The following is a 27,767-nucleotide window of genomic DNA, read 5'->3' as shown; positions in this document are numbered from 1 at the left end:
TTTGTTGCAGGCGGCGGTGTGGCGTGGACCGTTGTGCTGTACAGGCTGCAGTCATTCGACGCGCAGATCGGTAAGTCATGGATTCTTTGTCAGTTTGCAAACCCAAATTTTGTGCTAAATTTTCATGATAGTGATGCACTCAGTACTGAATTCTGTTATACAGTTCACCATATTTCAGAAGTCATCATATTTTTCTTCTGATTTGGTTTGCGCACCTTACGCGCAGCATTGTACAGGTGTGTGAGCCGTACTGTAATTGAAACCACCAATCTAGTATTTACTCTAGCTGATGTCAAAATACGAGATCCTGTGACTGTGAGAGTATTAGAAGACTTTAAAGGCATCGATAAACTACCGTATGTTTGTTCACCTGCAAGAAAATGCCCCTGAACTGAACAGGTCTGAATTATTGTTGTTCCCATAGAAGAGGAAAGCATTTTCTTTTGCGATATCTCGTGAATGGAGTATTTCTGGTAGCACTTCCGTAGGAACTCTATTCTAAAATAAAGGGAGTTCATGTTCTACATGTGAAAGTATTTTCACTTTTGTCGAGCAGCTGATGAGATGCGACCCCGATTTGCATCATGCCGCATGCATGTTGCTGTATTGAAAAAGTATTTTTTTTCCTTTGGGTGCTGCCATTTCGGTACTCCTTTAAAGGCATGTTTTCTGATGCCTGCTGCGCTTATTGTTTATTGCCGTGTACGCTTGTCACGAATCAGGTTCTGTTTGTAATTATTTGAATTTTTCCGTGAAAGTAGGAATTACCCAGTCGTTTCGTCTGCAGTGATCGCGTAAAGCAGAAACATTGTCCATATGACACAGGTTGTTGCATAGTGTGTTAAACTCACTGCCAGTAGTATATGGCATAAATTGCGTTGGCATAAAACTGAACTGAATGGAAGGCAGCACAGCGAACATGAAAAAAAAAGAGAAATGGCAGTTCTGTAACTGTAAAAGGCAAATTCAACATCGTCTCCGTTTTTATGCCAGAAGGAATTCCTTGAACTTGCTTTATAGTGAGTGCTAACGGGGGTTCCATCACGGGGAGTAATAAATAGTGAATGTTGGCCATTTCAGTTCAGTGTGCACTAATAACAATACCGCACTGGAAAAGCACTTTTGTCAAGAGGTTTCATTGCCCACATATTTGAATACAATGCCTCTAGTCGATGATCGGCGATTCTCATAACACTTAACTCATTCTCACGTAACTTGCGTCCTTTCGTCCGTCATTTCACAACTGTGCTAACGATATCTCTTCAATCGCATACTGTTCTGTGTGTTAAAAAGAAAGCAGAGAATCCTGTCTTGGATTGGGAATTAGAAGATGCTGAGTCTGAATGACGAATTAAGATTCTTTACTGAGAAGGGAGGGTTGTGCGGCTTACATGAGTGCATCAAATTCCCCATGTGTTTTGCAGTCCTGTCTCACCCGCAGTTATCTGACAGCAAACGATAAACAAATGGAAAGGACCATGCAGCCCTCATATAGGAACTTCAGACCCTAAATGTGACATAAGCATTTTATATCTCTTCCCACACCTAAGTAACTTATTTACCACTTTCAGCGTACCACAGACGGAAGAAATTTTGCAGCTCTCCATCTTACTCTTATCGTGTGCAAACTCCATCACCACCAGCTACATTCATTTGAGCCTGCATACCGTATCCATCTTTAGATCTTCTTGTACAATTTTTGCCATCCCCTCCCAATTACTTTCATTACCAAACTAACAATTCCATCGTACCTCAAGATGTATACTATCCATAGATTCCTTCTTTTAGTCAAGTTATGCCGTAATTTTTTTTTGGGCTAATTCAGCTTAGTCCTTTGTGATTCGGTATTCGACTTATCATCTAATCTTCAGGATTCTTCCGTAGCAGTACATTTCAAAAGCTTTTCTTCTCGTCTGAACTGCTTATCGTCCTCCATACACTTTTGTGTAAGTCTCACTCAAGACAAACCTTCAAAAAAGACATCGTGACACTTAAATTCCTCTCTTTTGGAAATCCGTTTCCTGCTAGAGCCACTCTACATTTTATATCGTTTCTGCTTCGACCATCAGTCATTTTTATTGCCAAAAAAAGGAAACCTCGTCTACCACTTTATGTGCCTGATTTCATAATCTAATTCCTTTAGCACCATCCGAATTCGACTACATTGCATTATCCTTGTTGTGCTGTTGTTGATGTTGATCATACGAACTTTTTTCAGGACGCTATTCAATCCGTTCAACTACTTTTCCAAGTCCTTTGCAGTCTCTGGCTGAATTAATGTCATCTGCAAATCACAAAGTTTTTATTTATTTTTCTTGAACTTTAATTTATTTTCCAAATTTCTCCTTTGTTTTCTTTACCGCTTGCTCTTTGCAAAGATTGAGTATCATCGGAGATAGGCTACAACCTTACTCATTCCCTTCTCAACCACTGTTTCCCTTTCACGTCCTTCTACTGTTACAACTGTTCTGGTTTTTGTACATATTGTAAATAACGTTTCACTTTTTGTATTTCATCCCTGCTACTTTCAGATTTTCGAAGACTGTATTCCAGTCAACAGTGTCAAAAGCTTTTTCTAGGTCTAAAACTGCTATAAACGTAGATTAGCCTGTCCGTAAACAATTTTCTAGCACAAGTCGTAGTGACAGTATCGCCTAGATTTCTCCAGGGCCCAAGCTGATTCTCCTTAAGGTCGTCTTGTACCAGTTTTTCCATTCTTCTGTAAATAATTCGTGTCAGTATTTTGCAAGCATGACTTACCAATCAAAGTTCGGTAGCATTCTTACCGTTCAGCACCTGCCTTCTTTGGAATCGGAATTGTTACGCCCTTATCTGAGTATGAGGGTATTTTGTTTGTATCGTACATCTTGCACACCAAGTGGAATAGTTTTGTCGTGGTTGCCTTTCCCACCTCTCTCAATAATTTTGAGGGTATGTCATCAACTCCAGGGGTCTTGTTTCGTTTTAGGCCTTTCAATACTGTGTCAAATTCATCTCGCAATGTCATATCTAACTTCTCAGCGTCATCTGTTTCCTTAAAGTTGTTTCCCTTCTTTATTTATTTCTTCCACCTTTCAGCTTTTCTTTTTTTGAGACGTACTGGCTTGGCATCTGAGCTCTTGAAATTCATACAGCTGCTTCTCTTTTCTCCAAAAATACCTTCGAATAATTTTCCTATAGGCGGCACCTATCTTTCTCATAGTTATGCATACTTCTACATATTCGCATATTTCCGACTAGCCATACCTGCCTTGTCAATTTACACTTCTTGTCAATGTTATGTTTTAGTCGGCGGTATTTCGTTTGGCTATTTTTTTTTTGTGCATTTTTATGTTTTCTGCTTTCGTGAGTTACTTTAATATTTCGGACGTCATCTAAGGTTTTCTAATGGGCATTTGCCTTTTTTCCAGTTAAATCCTCTGCTGGCCTCACAGTTTCATCTCTCAAAGCTACCCATTCTTCTTTTGTTGCATTCCTTACCCCTGTTTCAGTCAATCGTTGCCCATTGTTACGTTTGAATCTCTCAGCAACCTATGGTTCTTTCAATTTGTCCAGGTCCAATATCCTTAATATGCTACCTCTCTGAAATTTGTTCACCTTCAGTATGCAGTTCATAACCAATAATTCACGGTTTCTCACTCGAATCAGTGTAAAATTGGTGACCAACTTGAATGGCCAGTGTTCCTTACATTGGGTCTAGCATGCTACAGATTGTACCATTCGTGGGCTAGCGGCACAGCTGCGAAATACAAGCTGTGTAAAAATAACCAATTCGTTTACGTTGAGAGAATACATAAGTAAGCCAATCATTAAAGCTATCTTGAGAGACTTTTGTTCCATTTACTGTTACTTAAGTGAGATTTCTGTGCTTTTAGATAAACTGACTTACTCATGTGCAGATAAGGGTTAGCTAAAGCGGTACCATGAGCAGATGCTACCGTTCGTATTGCGGAATGCCAGTTAACGTTACGCATGTAAGAAGGCTAGTATATACAAAATGTTGGCTTTTGAAATGATTTATTCAGGGATAGTCGTTAGTCCAAGACGAGTTACATTTAAATCATAGAGGCAACACCACTAGTATAAAAATTCATCTACCGTCTTACAATGCATTATTATTATCATCTTTGTATATTTGTGTTAACTAACTTTGAGGCCAGTACATAAGAGTAAAATTTTTACCATGCATCTATCAAATTTTATTTCCTTGCGTATTGGTTTCAGAGCAATATAATTCAGTTTTCACTTCAACTAAAAATGGCACGAAAATTTGTGAGTTACTACGTCCAAACATAAAAAGCTAAAAAGGTGTATATATACAAAAATACAGCAGTGGATATCATGATATAACCAATTTACACAATTCATTTCATTAATTCAAGATTGTACAAGTAGCGTACAGACGTCATGTCAGAGGTTGTCCCATCGACCCCGCGTAACAGAAAATTACACTTACGCACAAAGGAAATGCGCTGCTAATTGTACGGCCTGAAATAAATGTTAACCACTTTGTATGTTTGAACGTAATAACTCATCCTGTTCTTTAATCTAATTTTTAATTTCAATGAAAACATAGCTATATTACTGTGAAAGGGTTATGGAAATAAATAAAATTTTGAGATCGCATGAGTTGCTGGGATCCCGGCGTATCCAACACAGAGTGGACGTCTCTTACGATTTACTTGAAATATTGTGTGCTGAGTGGTTAACAGAAGTCAAGAGTACAAGTGGTCACGACAATCGGGATAGTAAGCCGTAAGGAAGCGTTTTACAACAGATTTTATCAGTAGGACCGTTAACCAAACATTTTGGGCCTCAGGAAGAAAACAAGGGATTGCGTATTCACAACGAGGCCACAACTGTTATCTAGGGACCAGGTATCGAAGAGGCTACGTTTGACTCGAGGCACACACTGGGCATCGCGCTAAGGAATGGGACGGAGGCTTTAGCGCCGCCTCGCCCGTAACACGCAGATTCCGTAGGCGGCGGCTGCAGTTACGGCGCGCCCGTTGAATGTGTCATTGAGCAGCAGCAGGGCCCATTGAGGAGCTCCGCCATTCAGGTCAGCCGTCGCTCGCCCGCCCGCCGCCCGCGCCACCGAGACCGAGACGGGACCTTCCTTTTTTCTCGTCTTTTTTTCCCTTCTTCCCTTCTGCCGCTTGGTCTGTGGAGACGAGAACCTTACGCGCTCGCCGCCGCCTCCGCCGCCGCTCTCGGCTTCCGGCGTTGTCACGGTGCGGCGAGGCGCGGGATAAAATATTGCGGAGACGGAAGGCGTATTATGTGGCGGAGGCGAGAGAAAGTACGTGGCGGCAGGCGGCTTTGCCGGCTCCTCACCGCCACGCCGTCTGGTGTCTAGCGGCCGCGCGGCTGGCTCGATTCTGCGCCTGCAAAACGCCTGACCTGACTCGCTTTCTCTCTTATGCGCACTCACTTCCTCTTTTTTTCTTATGCGATCTGCTTCGTGTAAGCCGCTTTTCGCACGACTGCAGAATAACAAATTGGCACTCGGCAAGGGAACTGTAGATTGATAATTAACGAGGACTGTAGCTTTCAACTTGAGCATTAATAATCGCTGTAGAAGTGAGGTTTGAAGCAGTCTGATATTAAATAACGAAAACTTTTTCACACCACCCTCAGCTACGTTACTGCCAACTAACTGCAAATGAAAACAAAAAAAATGTGTCCATAAAGACACAATTCACTGTTTCTTCCAGTTGTTATCATTTCATTTGATGAAAATTTGTCTGTACAGATAAGTGCCCCAACAACAAAGCTTTTTACAGCTTATGTGGATGCCTTGGTGTTATGGAGGACACATGGTGGAATACCGATTGTGCATTATAGCCCCTAGAAACTCAAACAAATCATAGTTCGTGTTATTGGGAAAACAACTGATGTGAAAGACTGTGAGGCGGTGAAACAGTCAAGTGAGCGAACATGAAAGGCAGCATAACGTTCAGGTTCATACTCATTCCCTCAATGCGCAACTATGAAAAAAAGCGGAGAGGAGGTACCTAAACAAACAAAAAAGGTTGATCTCCTTTTTGCTTGTTTCTTTCAGATTATCATTGTTCTAAAAGATTCAAAAAGTGAGATTAAGTAAGCTTGCGCCCATCATTTGACATTTACATTCATTTTTTTCGTTTTCACTGTCGCGATCGACACTGTAGGTTTCAGTGAGAAATTGGGAAATCGCAAAGGTGTAATTTCTGTCTCGTTGTGCAGCCAAGTAATAGGCGATTCCACTCAGTAGATATTTCAACGTAATGACAAAGGAACTTCGTCTTCCGCCACACTCACCCGCAACTTTGCTAGACGTACCTTAAGGAACAGAGAGCTTCGATAGTGCTCCTCTCATATTGTACTAATGTACCCACTTGTAATCTCAGTCACACATGCTTTCAGTCATCGAAAAGTATGCCAGGAATTTGAGAAACAAATATCATAAGTAGAGAGCTAATTATAATTTCGTCTGTCTGAAAAGGATACAGTTAGGACAGGAAACATACTGACCAGATTAAAGAATCCACTGCAGCCCAAAAACCATTCAGAAATTGTAGGGATCTTTAGACTATGGGAAGTTCGAGAGACGAATGTGGTACTAGTGCTTCCACAAATTAGAGCATCTGGACTCAAAGCGCATGATAAAACTAAAAATAGAGAGACACTTAAGAATTTATGTTTCATATTATCTTGGTGCACAGAAACAGGACTTTCACTGTAGGTTGTGCGGTGCAGACTAGCATCTGGCGCAGCGATTTCATCGGGATCGAAAGTGGCTCCCGAAGCACTTCAGCAATAGGTCTATTTGGCGTATTTTCGTTATGTAATGTATCAAAACACACACACATACAACGAACAAAAAATAATAATAGTTATGAACCAATTCTCCTTATTTAGGTTGCAGTCTCACTTCATTGCATTATTAGACTAAAGAAAAATACCTCAAGGAGCACATAAAACACGTAGTCACATCAAATGGCGGGAAGTATTGGCTTGTTTCATAAAGTACACAAAGTAAACATTTGGGTGACAAACCAACATACCGAAATCTTAAAAGATTTCGGTATGTTGGTTTGTCACGAATTACATACAGGTGAAACGGAACTCCGCCGATAAACTTTCAAGGATGGCAGCATGGGCCGAAACACAATCCTAGTAAACATGGGCTGTAAAGTGAATACCTTAAGAGGTATGAGCACTTGATAATTGTTACCGATATATCTCTGCTACTGAATTAGAGCTCATAGCTCTTAAGACATGTATTTTAGAGCCATGTTAACTAGACATTTTTCCTTGTTTTGGTCCATACTACCACCACTGAAAGTTCGTCGTCGGATTTGTGGTTCACCCGTATATGAGTTCCCGCCCCATTCGTGAGCACCCTATCTTGTTGGTGGGTCTAGTATTATCTCTGTCAGAATGACGTATTGTAATTAGAAAAGCACCACACATGGTTTTCAATGAATCAGTGTATTTAACAACAAACATTTTATTGCCAACGAGTCGTCGGAGCAATAGTTTCAACAAAAGAGTCGATTATGGTCATACTGGAGATGTTAGTTCTGCAAGAACAGTAATTAATTCGGACGGAACTACACAAAATACGAATATGCATGTCTGGAAGGACGGACACTGTTGACGATCCGCAGCTGTACGAAATATTTCGAAATTAATTCACGGACTGTGAATTCCTTCAACTCAGCTGTATTAGGCTTACATAGATCTACCCAATAGTGAGGTACGAAAATTTGTACCGGACCAATTTCCCTCTCGTCGCGAAAGGTTGCCGCAACAACTTCGGCTATACGTTTACGCTCCCCAGACCAACCCATACTATGCAGCTGACGGAGAAATCGCAGTCAGAGCATTAATTTCGAAATGTTTCGTACAACTGTTGGTCATCAACAGTGTCTGTTCTTTCACAGCTGCATGTATTACAGACATAGGCGGGCAGACGACAACATCATAATCTGTATCGATTCCTCGTTGTCTGTTGTCCCTGCTGCGGGAATCCAGGTAACGTTGCGAACATTAGGTGATGACTTCAGTGGTGTATGAAATGAGGATGTAGACTGTGTGATATATGGAAAATCCTGGTTCGAGTTCAGGTCCAGTACAGATTTTCATTTCACCATTGACTTGTAGACCTATACCTAATACAGCTGACGCGAAGGAATTCGCAACCCTGGAATTAATTTCAAAGCAAAATATTCGTAAAATCAAGGTGATCAAAGTCACAGTGTGTTTTAATCTGAATTTTATAAACTTGACAGAAACAATATTTTGTTTACAATTCCACTGTGGCGTATGTTAACTTTTATAATGAAGTAGTCCAGTATTATAGAAGGAGCGATTTATTGAAGTTAATTAATATATAACAAAAGAGAGGGAAGGGATAACGGCTGTCTATCGGCCTCCGTGTCATCCTCTGCCTTGCGGGGTTGTGCGAATGCGGTATGAAGGGGCATGTGCTTAGTACACCTCTCTTCCGGCCGTTTTGCAGACTTTCTAGACTTTGGACCCGCTACTACTCGGTCGCTACTCAGTTGGTATCACGAGGCATGTGTACCCCGTACCAATCTCCCCGCCAAGGAAAAATACTTGGCAGTACTGGGAATCGAATCTGAGTCCTCCGTATGGCAGCCCTATTCTGACCACTCAACCACGGAGGCCGATTATGTAACACGGCGCAAAGATTGAAATCGATGTCACTGTAGTCTCTTGAACGATAAGCAGATAGAGCAATTTACAAAACGTGATTTTAATCAGATCGGTTTTTTTTAGGCGACGCATTTTAAAACCAGCATCGTGGAAAGCACAAATTGTCATCCTTCTCTCGATCTTGGGCAGTAGCTGGCCTGTTTAAATACCGGAAGTTTTGTTTTGAAGCTCTGTCTGCTGTTGCTAGGTTCACCAGTAAATTTCGATGTTACCACTTTTATTAGGCTTAAAATGACAGCGCGGATATTGGCGATAACCGAGGCGTTCTGACAAGCTAGCCCGCGAGATAGCTGTCCGTGAGACGCGTGCGCTGTGGGATGGGCATGTGCCTCGGGAGCAGCGGGCGGCGTCAGCTGTGACTGGCGGCGCGGCCACTGACCCCGACAGGAAGTTGTGTCTAGGCGCTCTCTGACGTCATCCATTGTGCCGCTATTTGCGGCGCCAGCCTCGCCCCACAACCTGCTCCATAAATAACGCTGCATTCCTGCCCCCTGCTGTCTCTCGTGGGCTCTTTGCGCCCCCGGTTAGCAACTATCAGTCCATTTTAAGCGGAAACCTAGCTGCCACAACGACCTACATCAAGAGACAATAGGATAACAACCATTATTTACCCGTATTCTATTGAAAATTAGACATGTAAATACGATACCTGCTGAAATTACGGTGTGAAACAATATATTAGAAGTGTGTGTGTGTGGGGGGGGGGGGGGGGGTGCGCGTGTCTGAGAGAGAGAGAGAGGGGGGGGGGGGGGAGGGGGAGCTGCTCCGCAGTTGCAAACCATCACTAACACCACAAAGCTGCTTATTAGCATTGTTAGGAAATCGCTAGTAGGGTACAAAAAATTTGTCAAACGACACATGTTACATTTAGAAAGTTGTTGTACACGAATTAACATCGTGTGTGTTCTGAATATTTGATAATACGTTGTGCTTGATGGGCTTATTAGGCTTCACGTACTTTACACAGGAATACTGATCCCATAATTCGAGACTGGACTGGTTTGTTGTGCGGCAGATGTGCGACTGCAGTCATTAATTCCGCATCAAAAATCACTTTCCATGTAGTTGCTTTCACTATGATCGTGCCTGACGCTGTGAGATTATTGCATGTAGCTTAAGAAAATCACTTTTGTAAACGAGTATCTGATCGAAGATTTACATTGCTCTCTGAAATTGAATTTTGCGTATCTCAAAGGGCCCAGGTACGTATGGCATACTACCGTGTAAGTTTTCTCTTCGTTTCTGGTAAAAGAGATAAATCAGGTACTTGTCTGTTTCACCCTGATGATGTGTCCTATGTGTCTTCCAGCATTCGTAAGCCTTAACGACGTCCACAAAAGTGCAAATATCTAGAATATTTTTAAAGATGTAAGTTGTTTCCAACTTCGTGTGAACGCTTGTTGAACATAATTTTGTCAACTTAGCGGAAAATCCGAGAGTTCTCCAGGACTAGCCCGCAGATGCATAACAGGACGCTTTGGCGTCTGCAGCTGTTGAGCCACCAGTGCCATGCGAGTATCTTCCTGATAAGATGTGGAGCAGCAGCACTATGTTAATGTAACAAGTCTACCTACCACAGGTTTCGTAAGCAGAACGTGCGGTTACCATGTCCTTCCTCGAATGTAACAACGCATTTAATGGTCTAGATTAGTTCATCATGAATTGTGTGACGTATTTTATCCCACGCACTGCTTAAAGTGTAAATCGGGTTATTCCGCGCAGATAGTATTAAAATAACTATTGTCTGGAAGTATTATTTCTGAACTGTGGTACTCGTTATGCCACACGCTCAGCGGAATCGCCTTACGTGCATGCTACCCGCCTGGCAGTGGTGGCGCAACAGTTGCAGACGCTGAAGGTGCCCTGTTACGCACCAGTGGACTCGTCCTGAAGAGCTCTCGGATTTTCCGCTAAGTTGACAAAATAATGTTCAACAAGTGTTCACATGAAGTTGGAAACAACGTACATCTTTATAAATAGTCTTCGAATTTGTACTTTCGTTGACGTAGCTACAGGTGAACATGCCGTGTCACCAGAGCAGTGGCGTTGGTGAAAGAGTGAATGAGATGTTAACTGTTTTGAATTTCCTTTGAGAACCAAAATATTTAACTAGTTCATCCCCCAGTCGGACGCGTTGTTGATATGCTACGGTTTTATACCTTGTTGACCGTTAAACATCTGTAGCGCTTTTGCTATCTTTTTTGCATTTGTGCACTAACTTAATCAATGAAAAAGTGTGTGCTTTCTTGTTTCTAAATTTTTTAAGTTGGAAAATCGTTCATGATCGGTGACATGATTTGACTATACAGGCAAAACTCAACAGAGCTATCTAATCTATTTCAACAGCAAATGAAAACACAAAGACGTTACTGCCACAAATCTCTTCACAGATTTACATCAGAATGTTTTGATTGGACACTTTCAGGCTTAAGGTAGTTTTCTGGAACAAATAGTGAAATGTGAAGAAGCCGTTCGTAGCAGAAAGAAACTACAGGAGACTCCATACGGTCCAAATATTTACCATTCAAAAGTTGATTTCAACGTGAAGCTACTTCTGCGGCAATCATAAGCAGAGGAATAATATAGAACAGAGTTAATATACACCATGGAATTGCAAGGGTTATTCGTCTGGGTACGTGTTTCTCTGTGTGATTATCAAGGACTATGCACATAAAGAGTCAATAGTGAATTGCATTATCGACGAAACGAATCCGAAGTTTTCACAGACGTCAGCTATTGGAAGACTTCCGGTCACGCAAACAAGAATTCCCGCACAGATGACGCAGCAGCCACTGCTGTTCATGGCATCTTATGTAGGGATTTTCTTTGTGTTTCACATGTTAAATGGTCATCTTCGTCGCCGCTGTTGTCGCCTTTCCCTTGGTCTTCACAGATTGCGTAAGCAAAAACGTTTCCCCGCAATGAATCAGACGCACTCTCGCTACGTCAGCTCGTTGTCTTGACGCTGACGTCATTAAGAAAAGCCTACGCCTAGCGACTTACAAGATGTTAATAGCAGAGACGACGACGGAACTGGGTGAATAGCGAATGCGTCGTGCGTCGTGATGTTTATGACATGCTGTCAATAACATATTGCTCTCTCTCTCTCTCTCTCTCTCTCTCTCTCTCTCTCTGTGTGTGTGAGCACTATCGGGAAAGCTCTGACGACGAACAATGAAATATCCTTTTGATCAGTCTTCGTAAAGATTGCCAAACTAGCGGCGACGTACGAGACTGCCACTGCTTCAAAGCCAATGATAGAGCCTGTAACCAACTAACTGCCTGTGTATCTGGGGCCATATGCTCAGTGGCACGGTCGGCATGTTTAAAATGGCTCAACGAGTGTTGGAGCGTCAGTGTCTTGGCTCACTCTGAAGATGGCTGAACGACATACAGCAGAAATATTCTGCTGCTACACACTCGAAATTTAATGGAGCAATCAGAAATCTTTCAGTCAATCAGCAGCAGGAGCCGAATATGGGAATTCTCACTGGCCCTCACTTTTGCCTCCCGCCTAAACCTTTCGCAATCGAACTTCGAACAAAGCTATGCTGTAAAAATACCGCACGTCATAGGCAAGTTCCAGTCCTTAACGGAGCCTAGCAGACGCGCACTTAACATATAGAGTGGATTGAGAACCAACCTTACATCGCAGTTTAGGCTGTATAAGGGAAATTCGCTCCGTCAGGATGATGCAGCACACAAAACAGACTTACTAGTCCAGTTAACGAAGATCAAACAAGGTCGAATAGGGAAAATCATGTAATCACAAATTTTTGTATTGGTAGGAGGGAGTGTCATGAATAACATCTGAAAATCTCCACCGTAGGCGCGAGTGTCGGATCGCGGCGTGGAGGTGGGAAGGCTTTAAATGTAACTTTTTTACGCTTTTCTCGAACCACTTGCAAACAGCTGGCGACGCAGTGCGCTCACATGCACACGGGTTGTTTATCTTCCGCAAAGTGCATTAGCATTACATGGGATACAGATTCTAGTTACTAGTAACACTAATGCAAGAAAGGCAAATCTATGTAACTCTCTACACGCTGTTCGACACTGCTAGAGGTGAAATTGTTTCTTAGTCATCGTGTATGGGATCTGTTGCGTTCTTCCTGGAAAGGCATTTTCCCCACCACTATCACTCCTTGTTTTTCGTTTTGCAGACAGACGATACCTCCTCAGCAGTTTCTGTCCAGTCCACTTACGTGAGAAGAAAAAATTACTTCACTGAGCTTGTGTTTATGTAGTGGAGCTACTTTCAGTTTACTGAGTGAGTACTTCTTTGTAGTTGTTAAATGAGCTTTTATGTAAAACTGTTCAACAGCTGGACTGTCAACACTGACGACCCTGTCCCAGTTTATCACACTGACGAGCCTGTCCCAAGTGTAACATGCTGTCACTATGTATTCGACAATGTTTATTTCATTGTCTCTGAGATACTTTTCACAGCATGATGGGAATCAAAGGCATCACCTCATCTAGGTATGAACATAATCACTCCTATTACACACTCGTTGGAAGATATGCTATTAATGTGTGGTAATTGGCTCCACTCAGTATAGTGCACTCTACAAGTGCCAACAATTCCTGAACGTAACCCCCCCGCCCCCAGGGGCTCGCCACTCTATGGTGAGTAGGTGCTTGGCTATCTAGGAGTCCCGTTTTGCCGCATTGCTCCCTCTTTCTGTGATGCAAATCCACGCTTAGACTATTTCTTACCTCCTTTGACATTCCAGCGGATGATGCTTGTGGTGCAGATCCTACTTGGACTTGGTTCACGAGTTAGGTTTTGATTTCTAGTTTCACTCCCGGCGGTATCTTCACCTTTCATTAACGGTGGTTTGACCTGCCATCTTTTCCGAATTTTACAGACGTGCGTGTCGTCCAGGAAAGGTCGCCCACTGTTGTGTATGCTCCGCATCTGAGCCCTTCCACCCTGGCTCCCTTCCTTCCTGTTCCCATAGTACGTCCAAAACGCAGCACGACAGCCATCCCGTTGGGGGGGAGGGGTCGTCAAGTACCTGCACGATGATGGCCCCTCTGACCAATCAGGGGTCACACTGTTGGTGCCTACGCTGCACACTGCCATGGAGTATGTGACCGTCATGACTGGGGCATTGGCACTCCCAGCAATGGCTGAGTGGCGCCTGTGGGGGTAACCCCATTCCGAGTGGATGGCACAATATCAGACAGTTCGCAGAAGTAGCGAAAACTTAATCGCTCTGGTAGTCAAATGGCCCCAGCAGTCTCTTCAAATGGACAAGCGTCGTACGATGCAACAAAGTGTGATCCCTACGCATTCCCTTCCCTTGCAACGCCATAGGAAGAACGTAGGACTAGACAACAAGGAACAAAATCCCCCCCTCCCCCAATATCTGGTCTTTACCAGGACCCGCAGGGACGCCTTTTTGGCCATAAATCCTTTATTTTTGTGGGAAAGTTGAAGACAAATACAGGGAAGTTGCAACCATCTGTAAGATGAAGAGCGGTTCTCTCCTAATCAAACGTCATTCCTGTCCAGTCACAGATATTGCTCTCTTGTGAAAAGTTGTGTGACACCCCCGTGACTGTCATTCTCCACAAGAGTCTCAATATGGTCCAGGACGTGATTTTTCGCTTTGATCTTCTTCTGCAGTCTGATGATGAGTTGCAGTCATGAACTCTGACCCATGGCTTTCGGTTTTCAGCCATCAAGATGTCATGCCCTTCTGTCGCCGATGTGCTGCCCACCCACACCAAGAGTTTTACCTAGACGATCAATTACTTCTTGTAGTTGAGGCGCCTCTCTTTCTGGGAGTAGTTTCTGTTTCCTGTCTTCCAACGTAAGCGAAAGTGTGGCGACATCTCAATACATTTCGCTGCCTCAGTAATCTTAGGTGGGATGCAGATCGCTCTATCATTTTGTCGCTCTACAAAGCCCTGATTCAGTCCTGTCTTGACTGTGGGAGTCTTGCATAGGCGTCTGTATCACTCTCAGCATTGCGGATACTTGATCCCATTCGCTATTGTGGGGTCCAACTTGTGACAGGAGCCTATCGAACTAGCCCTGTGAACAACCTGTTATGAGTCCAAATTGCGACACGAGCCTTTCGAACTAGCCCTGTGAACAGCCTTCTAGTCCATTACCTGTTGGGCGCCAACAACAGCTGTTGAATCATGAATTGCACGTTCGTTGCTTCCCTGAATATGCCAATTACCACGTCCTTTTCCGTGGAAGGAAGCTCCACCTCGCACAGCAGCAACCCAGAACTGTGTTTATAATTGCTTCACGCCTTCATTGTCTCTGTTTAGAATTGCAGTTTCCACCATTGTCGCCTCTGTCGCCCTCTTGGCTTGTGCCCCGACCTTGGATTTGCTTCGAAGCCTCGTTTGGTCCAAAAGATTCTGTTGACCCCACATTTTTCGCCACCTGTTCCTGGCTGACCTTGAGAAGTATCTGAGTTCGGAAGAGGTATTCACCCATGGCTCAACAGTCGGCTGACGAACAGGCTTTGTATACACACATGCATTGTGCAGTGAACTCCACTCTGCCAAAGGGGGGCAATGTCTTCACTGCTGAATTAATGGCTTTTAAATTAGCCCTTAGCCACATTCGTTCTTGCACTGGCAAGAGTATCCTAATCTGCAGTGCCTCCCTTTAACAAGCTTCTCACCGAGCGAGGTGGCGCAGTGGTTAGCACACTGGACTCGCATTCGACAGGACGACGGTTCAATCCCGTCTCCGGCCATCCTGATTTAGGTTTTCCGTGATTTCCCTAAATCGCTTCAGGCAAATGCCGGGATGGTTCCTTTGAAAGGGCACGGCCGATTTCCTTCCCCATCCTTCCCTCACCCGAGCTTGCGCTCCGTCTCTAATGACCTCGTTGTCGACGGGACTTTAAACACTAAGATCCTCCTCCTCCTAAAACAACCTTCAGGCTGTAGACCAGTGCTACTCACTTCACCCACTGGTTACAGCTGTCCCTGACTTCCATCGAGCTGGGTGGCCAGTCGTTTTCTTTTGGTTCCCCGGTCTTGTTGGGATTTCCGGAAATGAACATACTGAGCGGTTGGTCAATCTGCCCACCAGGTTGCCGATTCTGGAAATGGGGGTCCCAGAAATGGAACTTCAGTCATTTATACTCCATCGACTGCTGAAAGTCTGAAACTCAGAATTATCTGGCCTGATCTCTCCCAAAAAACTGAGGACAATTAAGGAGATTACGACCTCATGGCAGACTTCCCTGCATGCTCGTCGGAGGGAATCCATCGTTCTCTGCTGGCCACACTTGGCTGACCCAAGGCCATGTTCTGAGACATGAGGATCCCCCTCGCTGTCGATTCAGAGCGCTCCAGACGGAGGCTCACGTACTCTTAGACTTGGGTACTTTGAGAGCGTTTCTTAATTTTCCTGACAGTCAAACTCTGGTGCTAGTAGACGATACCAACTCGTCAGACCTGTTGCGTTTTGCGAGGGAAGTGGTTTCTATTCATCCCTGTAAGGTAGGGTTTTTTGGTCTCGCTGGTGAGGCACTCGTCTCCGGATCCCCCCTCCCCCTTCCCTCACCGGAGTCACTTGGCGGCCCTTGCTTTTTGTTCTCTTTATTGTTTTTCATGTCTTGGTTTTAATGCCTTGTGTTGTTCATGTTTTAACGACTTACCTGTGTTGTCTTTTTGGGTGTGATCTCTACTTTCTTATTGTGTTAGTTACACCTACGCTTTCCAGGATTTGCCTTTCGCCTCCTTCCTTGACGAATACTCCTAGTTTGTTACTTGACGGATGAAGGGACTGCAGTTCCTTTCACTCCAAACCAGCCAACCAACCTGAATGGAAGGGATTTTTAACGGTAACACAGTTAATTTTAAATGAGAACATTTTAGGTTAGGCTTTACCGTGACTGTTATTGATATTAAATGAAACAACAAGTTTACTGTAACCAGTCACTTTTTACTAAATTTACCATAAATATTTAGTTATGTTACCATGGCAGCTGCCAAGTGTGCAAGAGATTGACCTCATTTGCAGATATATCATCACACCAACAGATTGAAACTATATGTATCAACTACTGGTACAATTTGCACATCCATCTGCATATTTTTAAGTATTAACCAATATATTACCCCAATCGTAGACAGTTATTTCATGCAACAGATATAATCTTAAGACCCCTTGCCTTGTAAACTTTGCTGTCATACAGTCACTCTTTCCACCCTCTCACTCTCTCTTTCTCTTCCTCCCCTCTGCCTACAGCCTTTTATATATATCTATGAATTTCAAACCAAAATTATTTGTGTACAATTTTACCACTGTAGCCAATATGATTATTGTACTTAAAGTTTGTAACACTTCACCTGACTGTATAAACTAGTGTGAAGCTTAAGCTATTTTAACTTCTGAAAATCGGATTTATATACCACCTGAAGTATTTATTCCAACAAATGTATTCGACACCTTAAAACAACACCTCCAAACCCTTTAAAATGTATTCAGTAATAATGTTGTTAGGACGTATGTTCTTTGTACTTTGTGATAATGTTTTCTCTTCTGCTATGCGATTCATGCACCTACTAGTTTCCGACGCCATATTTGTTTACAAAATATGACAGTATACATGTAATGATGTGTTACGACAGTGAATGGAACCTGTGACCACTAGAGGTATTTTATGTTTACCATTAAATACACATTTAACTTTTGTCAAAGGAAACCCAAAATGAGGCTCTGAAATAGTGTTTTGTTTCTCCAATAGACAGTGCCACAAGTTCCTCCAAAAAATCATAACACAGTTCACACGAAATGTCATACTAACAAATGTAAGTCCACCTGATGATAGAGATTTAAACCTGTGAAACGCGTCGTGAAGATAAAGAAACAGTGACTGGTAACAGTAAATTAGTTGTTTCATTTAACACAATTAATGGTGTAAGAAGTGCAGTAACTTTCTGGTCATTCATTAATTCACAACCAAGTAAGTGCAATATAGCTAAGTCGCTTTACAATACGCTTTCAACAATAGATAAGAGCAAGGTGTCACATTTACTAATCCAGTTCTTTTATTACCGAAAGTAAAAATGTCGCTGACAACATCACACGTACAGATTATACATTTCTTAGCGATTGTTTGTAGGAACGTATTTTACATAGCTCACTTAACAACTGCAAATGAGTACTCATTTAATAAACTGAATAAATAACTACAGTATAAACATCATTCAGTCTGAAGGAACAGGAAAAGTAAATACCATAACAATCATGATGAACAATTTGGTGGAAACAGGAAGAAAATACGGCATGGAAATCAGCATCGAAAAATCAAAAGTGATGCGCATATCAAAACGTGAGAAACACTTGAAGATAACTGTTAACAATCGGGAACTGGAAAATGTGAATCAGTTCAAGCACCTGGAAAGTTTTTTCACAAAGGATTCCCACTGCACCAATGAAATCCGAGCAAGAATCGCCATGGCCAAAGCTGCTTTCAACAAGAAGAGGACTCTGCCGACCAGCAAGTTGAGTTTGGCATTGAGGAAAAAACTGATAAAGTGCTACATTTGGAGCATTGCACTGTATGGAGCAGAGACATGGACCATAAAAAAGAAGGAGGAAAAATACTTAGCTTTGAAATGTGGTGTTGGACGAGAATGGAAAAGATCAAGTGGACAGATCGCATAAAAAATGACGATGTACTGCGAAGAGCAGGAGACAAGAGAAGTATTCTGCGTAAAATTCTTCAGAGAAAGGCCAACTGGATTGGACATGTACTTAGACACGAGGGACTCATACATGATGTCATCGAAGGGAAAGTGAGAGGAAACGCAGGAAGAGGAAGAAGAAGAATTCAACATCTGGACGACATGAAAGATGGAAGGAGATACAACAGACTGAAGGAAGAAGCTGAAGGCAGGGAACAGTGGAATCAGAAATTCTCCGTACGAAAACACGGACCTGCCACTAGGCAGATTACTACATAATAATAATCATAATAGCCGGCCGCGGGGGCCGTGCGGTTCTAGGCACTTCAGTCCGGAACCGCGCTGCTGCTACGGTCGCAGGTTCGAATCCTGCCTCGGGCATAGATGGGTGTGATGTCCTTAGGTTAGTTAGGTTTAAGTAGTTCTAAGTTCTAGGGGACTGATGACCACAGCAGTTGAGTCCCATAGTGCCCAGAGCCATTTTTTTTAGCCAATAATCATAATAAACATGCGCTCGGTGAAGTTATGTTGTCTAATCACGTAAGAGAAACGGGCAGGATTTGCTGAGGACGTATAGTTTGCCTGCAAAATAAAAAGCGAGCGGTGATCGTTGTGAGGTAAGTTGCCTTCCCCTTTAAGAGCTCTACAGACGCCATACAAGATTACTAAGAAGCTATTTCCCCTCGAGTATTGCAGAACAGTGTGCAGAGATTTACGTAGATGTTGTCCATGTGCGTTTCTTGTATTAGTATTATTAAGAACTCTTATCTGTATTCCATGTTGCGTTAGTGCACTATGCGGAAAATAAACACCCCGCGGGCATGTGTGCGCCCCGCGTCGCCAGTGATTCATAAGGCGCAGTACGAAGGGTCGGTATAACTTTATGAAATATCCTGCAGTTGCTTCTTGTGAGATGTGGAATAGACAGAGTGAGGAATCACTAGCTCGCTCCAAAGTTTGCAGGCTTATAACCACAATCCGGCGACCAATCTCCCTCCCTCCCTCTTATACCCCACATCTCTCTCCACCACCCTGTCCGACAGCATGCATTGTCATCCCTTAATTCGTCTCTGCTGCAGTTAAACGTCGTACACCATGAAATAGTTTTTCTTAAACCACTACATTCAAAAGCAATCGACTTTATATCATTAAAACGCTATTTTTAATATTGTGTGATTTTTCCATTGTTTGCAATTCGTAAACTGTGAGCATGAAAGAAAAAAGTGAATAGAGTCTTTTTTGTAGGATTCTTGATGTACTCTAATTTTTTACTGGAAAATATTTTCGCTAGAAGCAGCGATTTTCGAGTTATTCGAGAAAAATACCGACCCCATGCTCATACTCTACCGGTAGGGGTTTTTAGTATATTCTTCTAGACACTCCCCCGAAAACTAAAAAAAAATTTGCGAGTGCACGATTTTTCCCTAATTTTCCTTCGTTGACTGGACTAATTATATAATAGCAAACAGGGATCACGGAGACTACGCTGGGCGCGGGATCTTGAGGCGTTAACAGCCGAGATCATGCCCCAAGGCGCAACCATATCTGGGGACAGATTCCATTGGAAGTAATATCCATGCCCTAGTTGAAATCCGAATCTGATACTGTTACTCCAAAGAACATAACTCCACGCATTTATTCTGTGAACAGAATCTGTCATCACATGACCAACATGACATGTGCTTCGTAAGAAATCCAATTAAGGATTATATAGTACCTTCTCCCTTATTTTGTAAGGTACTGCACTGGCTCGAATCCCATTCGAGTAGTTACAGTATCTTTACCAAATCATCTGTTCGTTACAATATTCTGTTTTGACAATGTTGCAGTTAAGGGATTTTTTACTGTCGACGTTCAATTCCGTAAAAGGTTAGCTTTTGTTTCCTTCAGACTGAACAGCGTATTTTATCGTATAAAAAAACGGTCTCACACTACGTACGCCGAGAAATAGCGGCAGCTGCTTCACTTACACTCGTAAATTCGGCATTGTACGTGGTGATTATAACTAAACTTTATAGTGCCCTCGTGGAAAACGAGTGAGCGGGAGGCAATGAAACTTTGTGGAAACATTTTTAAGTACATGCGAAGAGAAGTAGGGAATAAATCACTGAAAAAAATTATAATTTTCTGATGAGGGGTACAATTTTTAATTGTTACGTTTCAAGTTACAAACATTGCTCAATGTGGCGACCATCTGAATTCACAACAGCCTGGAACCGCACTAGATATTCGATTTTACAATTCTTCGCAACACTTCTCGAATGGTCGACTATGGAACGTGCAGCCGTTGTGGCAAAGCTCATCCACTGCTTGAAGATCGAACATTGCCTCTATCATTCTCAGCCATGGCAACAGTAACTTCTTCAACAGTTTGTGGCGAAATTGGCCGTCGGCTTCTCCCAGGAGCAATTCCCAAATCGCCAGTTAATTCGAACTTCCAAATCGTGTCCTGCAACCCCGGTGCTGAAAGAGGGCCTGTCAATACTAGTATTCCTTTAACGCGTCGATACTCGCGCTGCAGCTGCATGCACCCTGATGGTTGTTTCAAACCAACGTCGCCGTACCTGTACCGGCGCCTAACGGCAAGTCATGTCACATTACCAGCAGCGCAAATCAGACTGCGCAGAGTCAACGTAATTCCTGTAAAGCTGGATACCCATACGGTAAATAGTTTTCTGTAAACGCTGGCTCAAGTAGTGGAAGCTCAATTGTAACCAACCTGAATAGCACTGATAGCAATAGCGGGGATATAGCAACAGCATGGTGTAAGTTTACTCAAAGACTATTTACATGTGCTCTGTGCACACTTATTATTCAATATTAAGCTCTATTTGTAGGAGTATGAAGATTATGATATATTGCATTTGTCTCAGTTTACGCAGAATACCGATGAACGTGCCTTGCAGAACGTGATACGGCAACTACTGCTTGTCGCGTAGATCTCGTTATAGAAGGCGAGTTACTTCCCAGGCACGGTTAGTGCACACGACAGCGACTTCCTGTTGCAGGCCGTGCTCTGTTCACACTAATTGACTGGTCTAATTAGCAGCAAGGTGGCGAAGGCTCCCCCTGGTCGGCTGTCTGGTTGTACTGTGTGCTGAAACGGCCAGCCAGTATTTCAGCGAGAAAACCATCAGAGCACAAGCTTTTACCTCGTGTGTACGTGTCTGTAGAGCAGTAACTTTTATTTTTAAGGTTGTTAAATGCTCGTAAAATTTTGTTATTCCACCTATACTAATTAATGTACAGTTCGAGATGTAGCGGCAACGTTCTGAGCACCGGTCATGTGTATTTGTATATATATTTTTTGGCTTAGAAAGATCGTTATTCCGATAAAATGTGAAACAACGAAAGAATATAGCCCTTTTATTTTCACACTCGTTTTTGTCTCTGTAGCATATGCCAAAGAGAGACTTGTGTTGTGGAAAAGTTGTTCGAATATGTAGCTAGTAATACGTTGTTAAATGCTCATGTAACAATGTTAGTGTCGTGCGTACCAGTACGTGAGAAGTTAGTGTACACTGGGATGACAAAAAAGTCTTGGGATACCTCATATCTTGTCGGACCTCTTTTTTCCCGACGTAGTGGAGCAACGCGTTGTGGCAGGGTCTCAACAAGTCGTTGAAGTCCCCTGCAGAAATTTGAGCCTTAATGCCTCTATAGCCGTCTATATTTACGAAAATATTGCCGGTGTAGGATTTTGTGTAGTAATTCACCTCTCGATTATGTCTGCTAACTATTCGAAGAGATTCGTGTGGGCGGTCAGATCGTTCCAGAATGTTCTTCAAACCAATCGCGAACCAATTGTGGCCTGGTGACATGGCTCATTGTTATCCATAAAAATTCCATCGTGGTTTGTTGCAAATGATCTCCAAGTAGCCGAACATAACCATTTCCAGTAAATAATCAGCTCAGTTGGAGCTGAGGACTCAGTTTATTCCACGTAATCACAGCCCACACCATATTGGAGTAACCATCAGCTTGCACAGTGCCATGTTGACGACTTGGGTTCATAGCTTCGTGGGATCTGCGCCACACTCGAACCCTAGCATCATCTCTTACCAGCTGAAATCGGGACTCAACTACCCAGACCACGGTTTTCCAGTCGTCTTGGGTCCAACCGATTTCGTCACTAGCCCAAGAGAAGAGCTGCAGGCAATGTCGTGCTGTTAGCAAAGGCACTCGCGTCGGTCATCCCCTGCCATATAACATTAACGCCCTATTTCGCCACACTGTCGTAACGGATACGTTTGTTATACGTCCCGCATTGATTTCTGTTGGTATTTCACACAATGTTGCTTGTCTGGTAGCACCGACAACTACGTAAACACCGCTGCCCTCGGTCATTAAGTGAATGCCGTCGGCCACTGCGTTGCCCACGGTGAGACGTAATACCTGAAATCTGGTATTCTCGACACACTCTTGACACTGTGTATCTTGGAATATTGAATTCTCTAATGGTTTCCGAAATGAAATGTCCAAGCGTCTAGCTCCAACTACCCGTCCACGTTTAAAGGCCGTTAATTCCCGTCGTGCGGCCTTAACCCCGTCGAAAACCATTTCACACGATTCTCTCAAGTACAAATGAAGCTCTGCCAATGTAGTGCCCTTTTATTCCTGGGCGATATCACCGTCATCTTTATATGTGTTCTGTGACTTTATCACCTCAGTATATATTCCTTTTATGGTAGCTGTGAAGCATTTAAAAACTCTGTAAGATAGTTTCCATTGTTCCGACATCGAGACGCGTTGTTTGTCCTACAATCTGATAAACAGTTTGTTTGATACCTAGTCATTAACAACAAGACGTCAATTCGTCTTACGTGGGAGACCCGTCTGTTTTGATAGCGGCTATTTGTTACATCGTTGTTGTTTAGCAAAGTTAGTTTTTTATAGACCCATCATATTTTCTTGTTTTTGGGGCGGAATACAGAAATTAGATAACACGTGAACGAGTGCATAAATTCTATATATCTTGTTCAAGGGCCTTTTCACGATGCTTGGTGGCTGTAGAGACAAGACGTTGATCGAACTGCCACTGGGGCAGACACAATTTGTTAAAAGGGGATTTGCACTCTGCGTGTTTAGAAATGTAACTACAAAGCGGTTTTAAACAGCGTTCAATCACTGTTTAATACTATTTCTCTTCACATAGTAACATTAATATGACCACTGACAAAGTAACATAGTAGAGTTTTGGATTAAGAACGTACCCAGGTTTTATTACGACAAACATAGAAAGGTACTGTAACGTGTAGTGTTTGTTGTCATTTCCATGGGGCATGCATGCAGTGGTACTAGGCACAGCAGGTCGCGAGCCAGACAATTGCTGTTGGCTGGGATGGCGTCCTCACAGATGTTCCAAATTGTTTCCTTCCCCTCTGGCCCGGCGCGCCGGCCGACTTCCGCTCAGACTACACAACAGGGCCGTCCAAAGCCCCGCAGCACTCACTGCTCTCACGATAGCAGTGTCTGACTGCTGAACTGCTTACTGGACACAGTTGTATCAAGTAATAATGCTTGCCCTGTGCGTAAGTTGAATGAACAGGAACTTACGAGGGAAATGTCGAAAATTAGCTTCCGTTTAGTTGTCACCAAAATGATAGGACACGAGAGAGACGTGTGTTATGCGCACATACATTTCAAAGCTACTACTTAATATTTTTTAATTCTGCTTTTAGTTTGACGTTATCGTACACTGAAGCTACACCGGATATCAACGTGCTCTGTGGTGTGTTTTGTTTGGCTCTTCCGGCTTTCAAATATTTCACTGTACATTGCTGAACTGGCTGTCGGTCGTTCTACAAGCTGAATCAGTATTGCGCCTTTCCTGTACCAAAATAGTGACTCTTCTGGCGGGAGAAGTACGGGAATTCGTGTATAACATCCTTTTGACAACGATGTCATCAGTGACGTAGCACAAACTCGAAACGAGCAATAGTCGGGAAGGAAATACAAAAATTACAGTGATCGTTTTCTCGATCAGGTTGTTACATGTGTTGGATACTCCGCTTTTTACATGAATGATGAGACATAACAGCAAATTATGCTAACAAGGGAACGTCCCCATCGCACCCCCCCCCCCCCCCCCCCCAAATTTAGTTATAAGTTGGCACAGTGGATAGGCCTTGAAAAACTGAACACAGATCAATCGAGAAAACAGGAAGAAGTTGTGTGGAACTATGAAAAAATAAGCAAAATATACAGACTGAGTAGTCCATGCGCAACATAGGCAACATCAAGGGAACAGTGAGCTCAGGAGCGCCGTGGTCCCGTGGTTAGCGTGAGCAGCTGCGGAACGAGAGGTCCTTGGTTCAAGTCTTCCCTCGAGTGAAAAGTTGACCTTTTTATTTTCAGACAATTATCAAAGTTCAGGCACTCACACATAATCAAAATCGCTCTCAAAAATTCCAGGACATGTTTAGATTTGCTTGGATATATTCAGGATTTGACGGTCTACACACGAAAAAATTTGAAAACGTTAAAAACATATGTTTTGACAGAGCACAGGGAAAACTGTGCTACTGTGAAACTGTTGCATTCAAATGTTCAAATGTCTTTGAGCACTATGGGACTTAACATCTATGGTCATCAGTCCCCTAGAACTTAGAACTACTTAAACCTAACTAACCTAAGGACATCACACAACACCCAGCCATCACGAGGCAGAGAAAATCCCTGACCACGCCGGGAATCGAACCCGGGAACCCGGGCGTGGGAAGCGAGAACGCTACCGCAGGACCACGAGATGCGGGCGTTGCATTCATTTGTTGCAGTTTATGTGACAAACTCTTACGTTTTCCTCACTTTTTAGGGAGTGATTATCACATCCACAAGAAAACCTAAATCGGGCAATGTAGAATCTTTTTACCTATTGGCGCTCCCGAGCTCACTGCTTCCTTGATGTTGCCTATCTCGCGCATGGACTACTCAGTTTGTATATTTTGCTTATTTTTTTCATAGATCCACACAACTTCTTCCTGTTTTCTCGACTGATCTGTGTTCAGTTTTTCAAGGCCTATCCACTGTGCCAACCTATAACTAAATCTGATGGGGTGCGACGGGGAGGTTCCCTTGTAAGAATTGTTACCGCCACTTCCTTGTAGAAACTTGTAAAATGCCGCCAGACGTGTTACCAAGCGACGTGGCACAGTAGTCAGTGGCTTTCAAATCCCCGCCCTGCAACTCTAGTTATGGTTTTCGTGGTTTCACTAAATGTATTAAGGTAAATACCAGGAAGGTTTCATTGACAGATTTAATTCCTTTCCTGTCTTTCTGTAATATGAGCTTTGCGCAACCTCTCTACTAACCTTATCGTCAACAGGACTTTAAGCCCTTATATTCCTCCCTTCTTTCGTAACATCGCATAGAAAGACATTCTTTCGTAATGAAGACCTGCATCATTCAGGAGTGCCGACATGTTTATGATGAAAAAAATGAGACAGTGATGAAATTCACAGTATTAATACCTCGTGAGGGGCCCCTTGCCAGTGTAACGGCGAAGGCCTCAACGGCAACGAAGGCGGAGATGAGTATCATCAGTACGGCAGAACTGTCCATCAGTTACGGCGCAGCTGGCGGAAGAGGCAACTCAATGTCCACGTCGTAGCTCGCAAACTATGTAAGGTGCTACTGGACAGCAGCGGGCACCAGTATCGACTTGATGCACAATGCAAATGATGCTTAAGATGGATAAAGATCGAAGACTCATGGGCGACCAATCATAATCGGGTTCTTCGGCCGTGCATTGTGGAAGGGAAATGGATAGGATACCAGATTATTATCTTTCCTGAATGTCGGAAGACGGAGAACAAATGATGGCAGCTTCTGGAGTTAAAAATTCCGAAGGTAAACTACTCCCCCGTTCGGATCTCCGGCTGAGGAGTACTTCAGGGAGTGTCATCAAGAGATGGCTATTTTAATTTCAGGATCGGGACACGTAATTTAAAAACATTTCGGAGAGCAAGAAAACTGGAGAAATCTGAAGAGAGAAGAGGACAAAACATAGTTATTTTTCAAAGGACCTTACTCCAAAATCTTACGTTTTCAGGAACGAAGGAAAATGTTCTGCGGATGAGTATATGGAAGATGGTCTTTCCAGTATTTAAAGAACAGACTGAAATGGATATTTTGGCATTATTTCAGTTATGAATAACAATAAAACACTCAACACTCATTAACCGTTCAAATTATCATAAAAATTACAACACTTAGAAAGTCAAGAATGAAGAATTTTGAATATTGATGATTTACTTTTTAATTGTTGTAGTTTTTATGATAATTTGAACTGTTACTGAGTGCTGAGATTTTTTTTGTTATTGGTGCTATCTCTGAGATGATGTCGTCCCCGTTAAGTTGTGTGTGTTATTGGAGTTGCAAAGCCTAGCAATCTATTAAAAAAAAAAAGACCAAAATCTTGGAACAAGGCCCTTTCTTGAGGAAATACTTAATACGTTTGGCGACGTTCCGCTATTAGTAGTGTTTAGTTTCTTTTTGATCATTCATTTTCACAGTACTGTAAATCTGTCAAAGTACAGTACATACAGAATGGTTTCATTGATCATCATCAACAGCAGCAAGTGCGGTGTTACGTACAGGCCATTTAATCAGATAATCATAGAAATACCGATATCATACGTAATTTTATCAAGTGAACATTAAATACCTTGCATTTTTCCAGTTAATAGCCAGTAGTCCAGTCTAAGCCTTTCCAAAATTAAAAACAATAAATATTTCCAGAAAGAAAAGATCGAATTTATGCTTCTGTAATCCACCTATGTATTAAAAAGCCAGAACACCTGACTGTGACTTACGATGCTGAAAATGCATCAAGAAAAATGTTTGAAACCCGATTTTCCTTTACGGGTAGTATACTCATGACCTTTCATTCTTGCAGTTTTTATAACATTTTTTTCGTAATTTTCAACATTATATTCTGCTTTCTTTTTTGGTACTTTAACTAATTCAAACTCAGTTCTTGACGCCATTTTAAATCTCACAACACATGTTCAGAAATAACAACAGTTGAACCACGAAAATAGAAACATAACGCGTAGTGCATGACATATTCCAGTATGTGGCTGCGAAGATGATCAGTATTGGAAGGCATTATTTCCTCTCAAAAATGACGTCGCTGTAACGAAGTCCAAAAAACACATTTACAGTGTATGGAATAAAGCCTTTTCATGCAAAAGATATATCTATGTGTATAGAATCTCATACTTTTCTTAATTTATTTTCTCAAAATTTGGAGTAAAGCCCTTTAAAAAATGACTGTATCAAATGTGAAGTGAACACAATGGCTTTAAGTGAAGTGAGGTGGGCAGATAGTGTCAGTAGTACATGTTTTATGCCGGTGGAGAAAG

The 27,767-nt window shown here is 42.6% G+C and overlaps 1 long non-coding RNA gene across 2 annotated transcripts in view; it reads left to right on the top strand.

The window, feature by feature from the left end:
- LOC126354217 (uncharacterized) overlaps positions 1 to 27,767 on the top strand; it is a 177,580-nt gene that overhangs the window by 79,735 nt on the left and 70,078 nt on the right. For both annotated transcript variants that reach the window (XR_007565283.1, XR_007565282.1), the window contains exon 2: positions 11 to 70. This is a non-coding gene — a long non-coding RNA (uncharacterized LOC126354217). The remainder of the gene's footprint in view (positions 1 to 10; positions 71 to 27,767) is intronic.

Source organism: Schistocerca gregaria, chromosome 3 (assembly GCF_023897955.1).
Source record: "Schistocerca gregaria isolate iqSchGreg1 chromosome 3, iqSchGreg1.2, whole genome shotgun sequence".
Taxonomy (NCBI): Eukaryota; Metazoa; Arthropoda; class Insecta; order Orthoptera; family Acrididae; genus Schistocerca; species Schistocerca gregaria.
Note: the sequence above shows the minus strand (reverse complement) of the source record. Positions and strands in the feature narration are given on the sequence as shown.